Genomic DNA, 10118 nt, shown 5'->3' with positions numbered 1-10118 from the left:
TTATGTAAATCAATTTCTCAGGTTAGGTTCGCCTAAAGATCAAAGTAGCCATGTTTGTTTCTTAATTCCCCTTCGTGAATCAATAATTTCCCCGCCGATTATGTAAATCAAGTTCTCAGGTTAGGTTAGCCTAAAGATCAAAGAAGCCATGATTGTTTCTTAATTCCCCTTTCGTGGACCAGTAATTCCCCCACCGATTATGTAAATCAATTTCTCAGGTTAGGTTAGCCAAACAATCTTATAACATTCGAGTCGAGCATGTACATTCTCACTGACAACGAACAGACATAAAACGGACATGAATTGCTGTTGACATCCATCAAAGTGAGAAAATTCATGTTTTTTCATTCTCACTGACAAAAACCATAAAACAGGAACATAAATTGCTGTTAACATCCATCAAAGTGTGAAAGTTTCTGTTTTTTCATTCTCACTGACAACGAACCATAAAACAGGAACATAAATTGCTGTTGACATCCATAAATGTGAGAAAGTTCTTGTTTTTTCATTCTCACTGACAAAAACCATAAAAAAGACATGAATTACTGTTGTCATCCATGAAAAACATCAAATCAATTGACCAACACACATAACCATCCAAGAAAACATCCATAAAAGTGAGAAAATTCATGTTTTTTTAAGTGAGAAAATTCCTGTTTTTTCATTCTCACTGAGAAAACCATAAACCACGTGGTAATGTTCGGAGTATAAGATAGCCTTCTACTGGGATGATAGAGAAGCTATTTAAAAACACGGATATAGACCACTCGAACATCACCAAATCATTATTCCTAAAAACAGGGTAAAGCCCAGAAAGGTAAAGAACAGAATGACCTAAACAATTAGAATAAAGTTTTCCAAGGGCAATACGATTATATTTGCCTAGATTGGCCACAATTCTGGAGTAACCAATCTGGATCTTTGTTTTAGCATTCCGGACGGCACTCTCACAAGAAGTTTTAAGATTTTTGGTAAGTGTAGTATCCAACCACTGCCTCGAATCTACATGAGGAATGGAAAATTTTTTACAACTTAGAGGCTTAGGAGGGGATGGAAAATTGAAAGATGGTCACTCACATTTACCAATGTTAAGCGAAAGACCAATTTTAGTAAAAGAATAAGAAACTTTATGAGCCATCTGTGATAGTCTGAGTGAAGACTGGCTAATTAGAAAGAATATCCTTAACATAAGCAAGGTATGAAATATCAGTTAACCCAACAAAACACATAGAAGAAATATTCTCAAGAACACTAGAAACACGAAATTTAAAAATAGTTGAAGATAATACTCCGCCCTGCCGTACACCCCGACGAAAAGAAACAATAAAAGAAGAAAGGGCACCGTTAGTATTAATTCGAAGATAAGATTTACTATATCAAACCTTAAGACAAAAAATAAGTGAAAGGTTAATGCCATGACTATTTAAAAGAGTAAAGAGCCTGACTGTGTACAATATTATCGAAAGCCATAGAAAGATCAAGGGCATAAATGTGAAGACCATACCCTTTAGCAGAAACATCTTTAAGAAGGCAAGCCAGAGCATGGTGAGCGTGCTGGTAACCGATACCAGACCGAAAACCGAGCTGGTTCTCCCCAAAATTTGCATTCAAATTGATGAAAGGAAGTAGGATATATTCAAGGATTTTACTAAGATTACAAGCAACTGTGATAGGCCTGTAAGAATAACAGTCCAATGGACTCTTACCACATTTAAGAACAGAAGTGACAGTTCCACACAAAAAGTTATCATAGGCTGCGCGATAGCGCTGCCTAAGTAAAGAACGATGTGGGCACAATGTGTTTTTTTCTCCATACCCGGGCACTTCGTATCGAAGGAGTTGTCGTAGAAACTTCAAAAAGGACTCATTCGATTGGAAATTGGAGTGGCTAGTGCCTTTTTTAATAGTCGAAAGTGATTGGACGGCAACTAGCCCCCCCAAGCCCATCATTACCCCAAACACATCCAATAAAAATTTTGAGATAGCCATTTTGTTCAGCGTAGTTGATTTCCAGATAGAAAATATGTTTTTGAGAAGTAAACTCCCCCATAACCCTCGGGGCAAGGGTTTAAAGTTATGGCTTGAGGACATATAAGAACGGTGTTGGCACAATGTATCATTCATTATTTTTTTTTCCTTTAGAGTAGGGTTCTTACGGAAGGGGTCGTCGGAGAAACTTCAAAAGAGGTTCTTTCGATTGGAAATCTTGTGTTCTAGTGCCCTTTTTAATAGTCGAAAGTGATTGGAGGGCAAATAGCCCCCCCCCCCTTCCCGCCCATCATTCCCCCAAACACATCCAATCAAAATTTGAGATAGCCATTTTGTTCAGCGTAGTTGATTTCCAGATAGAAAATATGTTTTTGAGGAGGACACTCCCCCACAACCCTCAGGGCAAGGGTTTTAAGTTATGCCCTGGGGGCATATAAGGGTTTTATAGAAGGCGTTGTTGTAGAAACTTCAAAAAAGCCTCAATCGATTGGAAATTCAAAGGGCTAGTACCCATTTCAATAGTTGAAAGTGATTGGAGGGCAACTAGCCCCCCCCCCTCCCACGCCCATCATTCCCCCAAACACATCCAATAAAAATTTTGAGATAGCCATTTCTATATTAAAAAGGCACTTAAAATTCCTATTAAAAAGGGCACTAGCCCTTTGAATTTCTAATCGAATGAGCCTTTTTTTGAAATCTCTTGCCCTGATGGTTGTGGAGGAGTGTCCTCCTCAAAAAGATATTTTCTATCTGGCAATCAACTACGCTGAACAAAATAGCAATCTCAAAATTTTTATTGGATGTGTTGCACAGTGGGCACTGGAAGTGGGCACTAGCCACCCCAATTTCCAATCTAATAAGCCCTTTTCGAAGTTTCTACGACAACTCCTTCGATACGAAGTGCCTGTCGATGAAAGGAGGAAAAAAAAACATTGTAGCCACATCGTTCTTTACTTAGGCAGCGATAGCGCGCTGCCTATGACTTCAAATACATTGCCGGATAGTGGTCGACCGTTATCAATTCATATCCGCAGCTACAATTTGGCTCTATTTTTCACGATTTTCAGTTCAGGGTCCCACAACCAGATTGGTTTCCCTGTACTTCTTCTCACTCGCTCCTGAGGGACAGCAACCTCCTCAGTACGTTTTAAACACAACACAATTTGGTTGTAGCATTCATTCAGTTCATAATTGTTCTTTTAGAGCGAACACTCAGCTGGAGTAAATGAAAGGGTACATGTAAAGAGCCAAGGAGCATGGCCAGGATTGAAATATATAGTGACATAATAGTATTTTTCCAGTTACTTCGAACAAACCATTCAGAGGCAGGGGGACCTGCCTGGGCTGTTCTATTTGGTCTAATCAAAAAGTAGAGCGATAATGGAAGGTGATCAATATCTTACTCATCTTCGTAGACGTGTACTATTGAAGATGCTACAAACGGGGAACAAATCACGTGATCAATATCCTATTGGCTGCCAGAATTATGCACAGACGAAAAAGATGGATCCTTCGCAATTATTCTGTAATCAGGAAGACTATCAAAAGGTTCATAGAACGCACAGAATCAAGCTTTATGTCATTGTTCATATCACCAATAATAAAATATTTGTAACCATCCTTGCTTATTTTATGGAGGAGAGTTTTTAAACCAGCACATGATTTGGAGAATTTACTCAGAGAAGTCATATTCTCCCCATCATTAGGCATATATGCATTAATTAAAATGGTTTTGCCTTGTCTTATTGCTAGAAAGACCTCGTCAGAAAACTAACATGACGCAGACAAAAAGCTGAGTTTTTTTTTTATAATACATGCTAAGCCCCCTGAAGGCCTTCTAGAAGTAAAAATAGTATTTGTTATGAAAGTAAAGTGATTTTCATTGTGACACAAGAAATTGACACTCGTTCCTTTCGAAAGGTATTCCTCAAAGTCAAAAATATCAAACGTACTATGTAGTTCATCGATGGTCAGATCTATTTTGTTTGTCCAATAAACATTAAAACACATAACTGATACTGACATGGACATTAATTGTTTGTTGCTAAATTGCGACTTGCAACTGCTTTTAGTTTAGGACACGTGAAGCTAAACTAAACATGATTGCCTCCCCAGTTTGCAAACTTAGGTGGCAAATGGAAAGCCGAGTCTCTTTCTGAGACACGGGGACCGGCCCATCGCGCATACTTTGGTGTTATACTGGAACAAGAGGACTGGAGATGTTCAGGGGTTTGCCAAATGTTACAACAACGGAGAATTTGTCTTGAACTCATACACACTTAGGTTTTCGTATCCTACATTAAGACCTTATCTCAATGCGTATCCGTATCGTTTCTCCGCATCTGAATTTGTATTATTACCAGATTGTGGAATGTTTAAAGTCGGCCACAAAAGCTGAAGTTCCGTTTGGGCACGTGCGTTCTGGGTCTCGAAAGCCCCTGTGGAATATTCATTCGGAAGTGAAAAGAGTAAAGAACCGCGCAAAGTTTTGGTTGCGACTGTGGAACTCTTGCAATCGACCTTTTTTCGGTGCTGTGTTTACAGTCAAGCAAAAAACGAAGAAAGAATACAAATCCTGTTTACGTAATGCAAGACTCAACGCGTGGGACGCTCCAAACAGTAAAATGACCTGGAATAGAGTTATCAATAGCAGTAAGTTGCAATCGACCTTTTTTCGGTGCTGTGTTTACAGTCAAGCAAAAAACGAAGAAAGAATACAAATCCTGTTTACGTAATGCAAGACTCAACGCGTGGGACGCTCCAAACAGTAAAATGACCTGGAATAGAGTTATCAATAGCAGTAAGTGTACTCCCCCAGCTCAGTCTAAATTAAACCTCATGAATTTTGTGCTTTATGAGCAAGATTTTTGAGCACATTCTTTCGCCTGAAATAATTTCTAAGTGCAATTTTTCCTCTTTTCAATTAGGATTTAGAAGAGGGGTTGGCTGCCCCCAAGCACATCATTTGTTCAGCCGGTTGTTAAAGGAAGCTTTTGCTCAAAAGTGTTCATTGTATTGCTGCACAGTAGACATTTTCGGGGCCTTTGACAATTTTGTTCACGCCCAGGACTTGTATTCCCTTGCCTGTTCCGGAGTTAATTATTCAGTTATTTCTATATTGCTTTATCAATTTAATAATTCTTATGTGCGTATTAAATCGATGTCACATATTTCTGATTCGGTAGCTGTTAGGAAAGGCGTTCGACACTGTGGTGTTTTATCTCCTTATATATTTAAATGTGTCCTCGCTACTTGTCTAAAATGTCTATCTCCTACTGTGTTTTTTCGTGATATCGGTTTAAGTTATATTACATATGCCGACGATGTCCTTTTAGATAGTTTTTCTCGTCGAGGATTGGCTCAGAATTTCCGTAAGCTGTCTTCTCTACTTAGTGATATTGGCCTATCTGTTAATATGGGAAAGTGTGAGTTTATGTGCTTTAATAGTAGAACTTCTGTATCTCCACTCCACTAAACCTTGGTTCGATTTCATTACCTTGTTTGGATAATATTAAGTGGCTTGTTATATCGTTTTGCCCGTCTATTTCTGAAACTTGCTCCAAGTTGGTTACTAATGCCTTAAAAAGTATTCGTGTGTCGCATGGTAAGATATGTCCAAATAGAGGGCATTATAACCGTAAGGGTCTAGCTCGGCTTTATAATAGTTTTTGCTCTCCAGGAGTACATTTTCTGAATTGAACTGAAGTTTACTGAGATGTTAAGAGTACCTCAAGTGGTGTTACCACCTCCTTGGAAAGAGAAATCTGTAGTATGTGGTTTGGACTTTAAGCAGACTAATAACTTAGATTGGAATACCTGTTTCCGGATATGGAAGTTAGAAAAGTATCAAGGATTCTTAGACATTTATACAGATGGATCTAAAAATGAAGGGATGGTTGGTGCTGCATTTGTTGTCCCTAAAATGAATGTTTCAAAACAGTTTAAACTTCACAGTAAAGCATCAGTTTTCCAAGCAGAAGCAGTAGCTCTTACAGAAGCACTTGAGCTTTCATTATCAGAAGTGCACGAGGAATATTTTGGCATATTGATATGTTCTGACTCTAAAGCTGTGATTTCTGCCATTAAGTCATTTCAGGCAGATCGGTACAAATCAGGAGAAATAGCTGAATGTTATTTAAAGTTGTTAATGTTGATGGAATCGAGGAGAGTAGCATTGCAGTGGATTCCATCACATGTGGGAATATTAGGAAATGAATTGGCAGATAGCAAAGCAAAACATGCAGCCACAGAAGGAATGATTCGTAATTGCTCTACCCCCATAGTGATCAGTCAATTGGAATGTGTGCGTGAAGTTGTATTACGAGAAAGCTTTGAGAATGTGAGAGATCAGACAGGCAATTTATTTGTTACAAGCAAGCTGCATTGGAAGTTCGAAAAGTCAATTTATAAAAAACTTAGCAGACACGAAGGACGCCTACTGTTCAGATTGAGGTCAGGTCACTGCGGCACGAATAACTACAGAGGTAGATTTTAGGGTGAAGAAAGCAATTGCACGACTTGTTCGGAAGAAGAGTCTTTGGAACATTTAATATTGGATTGCGAGGAGTATCAGGAGCAAAGAGACAAGATATATGCTTTCTTCAGAGGGAGGCCTGAACCCATAAGTTTGCACTCCATTCTTGGAGGGCTGAATGACTTAGAAGACAACCTGAAAATAGTCAGAATTGTAATACAATTCTTTAAGGAAATTGGAAAAGACTTGACGCTATAAAAACATTTAAGTTATTGAAGGGATATATATAAAACAGTGCTTTGGTTCCCAAGGTGTTCAACACAAAGGGGAACTCAAAACCCTTGATGATGATGATGATTAGGGCCGTTCTTTTATCATCTTTGTGCTAAGATCTTACATGTTTTGACAAAGAACGCTTAAAAGCGAAATCTTAGCGCTAAGATCTTACATCTTATAGCGTTCATTTGCAAACATCTTTCATTATTCTGCTCTGATCAACTGTCTAAGAACACTGATGAGTATATCATCAAAGTTCTCTCATCATTGTTCTATATGGCAGAAAGATGGTGTCTTTCATACTTTTTGCTAACATCAGTGAGCTGTAAGATCTTAGAACAAAGATGAATTAAAAGAACGGAAATCTTTGCAGAAAAATGTGAGATCTTAGATGTAAGATCTTAAGGGATGGGCACATGTAGCTGATTTCGGGAACTGATTTCCAAATCAGCGGCAATTTTGAAGGAAATCGGCGTCGATTTGAGCTTGAAAAGTTTTTAGTTTTATGCGCCAATTTACAAAATCAGCGTCGATTTTCATCATTATCATCACAAAAAATAGGGATATAAATAAATAGCAGGGTTACCACCGGTGTCACTTTTGACACTTTTAGAGTGGGACGTTTTGGGAAACGTGACACTTTTTAGTAAAAGTGGCATTTTTTTTTCAAAGTAGCACTTTTGTACCAAAAAGATTTTTTTTCAAAAAGAAAACGGAAGGAAAACTGTCAATGTAGAAGCGTGAATATCCTTTTTTGTTTCATTTTCTATCTCTCTGTTTTCAGATTCAGAAACACTCTGTTGCTATGTTTATGCTCCTTCATATTAATTATTTATCTTATGCTTCATCATCATCACCTTGATCATAAATAACAGTGATTTGGAAAACCTGCTGATTAATCCCCACCAAAAAAGGATTGGACGCACTTCCTCCTTTTAGCTACTTCCTGGTCACAAAGTTTTGAGTGTAACAAGCGATAATTTCCTTAAGTTTTGTCTCCCATGTACCTCACACGAAGGATATCTTACAGTTTTTGCAAAATAAATTATTTGAAAGAATTAGTGTCTGATCGACTATTAGTTGTATTTATCATAGGGTCGCCAATAGCTGCGATCTAGGTTTGCGGCATTTTCTTTAGTATTTACAGAGAAAAGTTTCAAGTACCCAAACGTAATGTAATAATCCAGATAGTCCATTGTGTAAAAAAACTGGATGAACAACTCTCAATGTAGACGAGTATTGCTGTCCCTTTTTTCCGTTTTTTCAAAAGAAAAAAAGCTATTTGAACGGCTTTTTCTCTTTTTCTTTCCTTTTTCGCGCTATGAGCAAAGACTACTCAGGACAAAAAAAGAGAAATAAGTACTCTGTGGGACAAATTCCCATTTTATACACTATGCACCATTTGCACTTTAACGGGTTTTAAGGGGAGGGCTGGAAAGTTGACAAGAGTGAAAGCGCTGCGCAAAGCAGAGAATCAGAATCAACACCGCTTAAGTAAAATCAATATTACTTTTTTGTAGTTAATGAATGGTATTAGAGCCGACTTTTCATGTTTGAAAATTAAAAGATGCGGAAAACTGTTTGGAGGTGATTTCAAGCGGATTGGCCAATATTCTCAATTTGAAAAGCCCTTTTGGTGCCAACGCGAGTGATGCGAAGCATCGCGAGCGTTAAATTTTTGGAAACTGACAGTTTTTGTAGGAAATTGGCACTATTTTTCCGCCAAAAGTGGCACTAAAAAAACCTGCTGAGTGGCAACCCTAATAAATAGTCTGCCAGAGATAGAGATGTCTGTGATGAAAAACCCCGCTGCTGAGCTGAGATTATCCATGCTACTATATGTAATTAATTGAAAAAAAAAATTCTGAAAGATTAATTCATCCTTTTTTCTCAATATATATCCATCATATACGCAACTAACTTTTCTTCATTTCTTCACTCTAGACTAGTCAACACCATTAGGACGTTTCATTTGAATAACGATCATTAGATAACACAACTGTAAAAATGGTTTCAAGGTAAGATTAATGATTTCTTTCTATCTATAAGTGGTGCTCATTTAAAATATGAATGATTCTGTTCAAATAGGCCAGGCTGCAGGATAAATTTAAATATTTATAAACAAAGTTTTCCCCAAGATTTAGTCAGCCAATAACAATTATCTAAAGCTAGTCTATATACATCATTTCCAGGAATAGCCTAGTCAAAATCTTGATTACTGGGTTTTTACCTCAAAGAGCCATCCCATATACAAAATGCCTGGGTAAATTTTTACCAGATCATATTATTGAGTTAGGAATAAAGTGAATACACCATTCGGTGCCTTTTTTTTATGCTGATTACGAATATAATAATAATTTCTATCGGAAATTAATTTTAGCCCCCCCTATATATGCCAATTCAGGGTATATATTTCTACATTAGGGGGGGTAAAGTTTAAACTTACCTCCCATTTACATCAGAAATGAAATTCGCCCCCACCCCCCCTAATGTAGAAATATATACCCTGAATTGGCATATATAGGGGGGGAGGGGCTAAAATTCATTTCTGATAGAAATGATTGTTATAGGCTAGCCTATTCATAATCAGCATAAAAAAAGACATCAAATGGTATATTCACTTTATTTGAAACAAAATAGGCTAATATGATTTGGTATACCAATGCCTGTAGCTGACTATATCTGGGGTCATTTGGGGAGGGGTACATTTTCAAAAAAGTTGGCCTAATCATGATATTTAGAAAAAAATAACTAAAAGGAAGATTTATTTTCATTACTTTTAGGCCATTTATATGTAAATTTTTCATTGTTCATATTATTGATTTATGAATAAAGTAAATTTATCACTTGATGCTTTCTTTATGCTCTTTCCAAATATACTAGCCTAATCATTTTTGTCAGAGATAAATTTTACCCCCACCTCTATAGCCTATATACCAATTCAGGGTATATATTTGCACATTAGGTGGAGAGGGGAGTTTAAACTTACCTCTCATTTATATCAGAAATAAAAGTTACCCTGCTAATGTGCAAGTATATAACCTGAATTGGTATATATAAAGGTGGGAGTAAAATTCATTTCCAACAGAAATGATTATTATATTTGAAAAGAGCATACAAAAAGGCATCAAGAGGTATGTTTACTTTATTTGTAAATCAATAGTACAATTAGGATTTAGAAGAGGGGTTGGCTGCCCCCAAGCACATCATTTGTTCAGCCGGTTGTTAAAGGAAGCTTTTGGTCAAAAGTGTTCATTGTATTGCTGCACAGTAGACATTTCCGGGGCTTTTGACAATGTTGTTCATGACCAGGCCTTGTAGTCCCTTGCCTGTTCCGGAGTTAATTATTCAGTTATTTCTGTATTGCTTTATCAATTTA

This window comes from Artemia sp. Qi Xiang Cuo, chromosome 3 (assembly GCF_049724085.1).
Source record: "Artemia sp. Qi Xiang Cuo chromosome 3, ASM4972408v1, whole genome shotgun sequence".
Lineage (NCBI taxonomy): Eukaryota > Metazoa > Arthropoda > Branchiopoda > Anostraca > Artemiidae > Artemia > Artemia sp. Qi Xiang Cuo.
The sequence above is the reverse complement of the archived record's forward strand: the minus strand, read 5'-3'. Positions refer to the sequence as shown.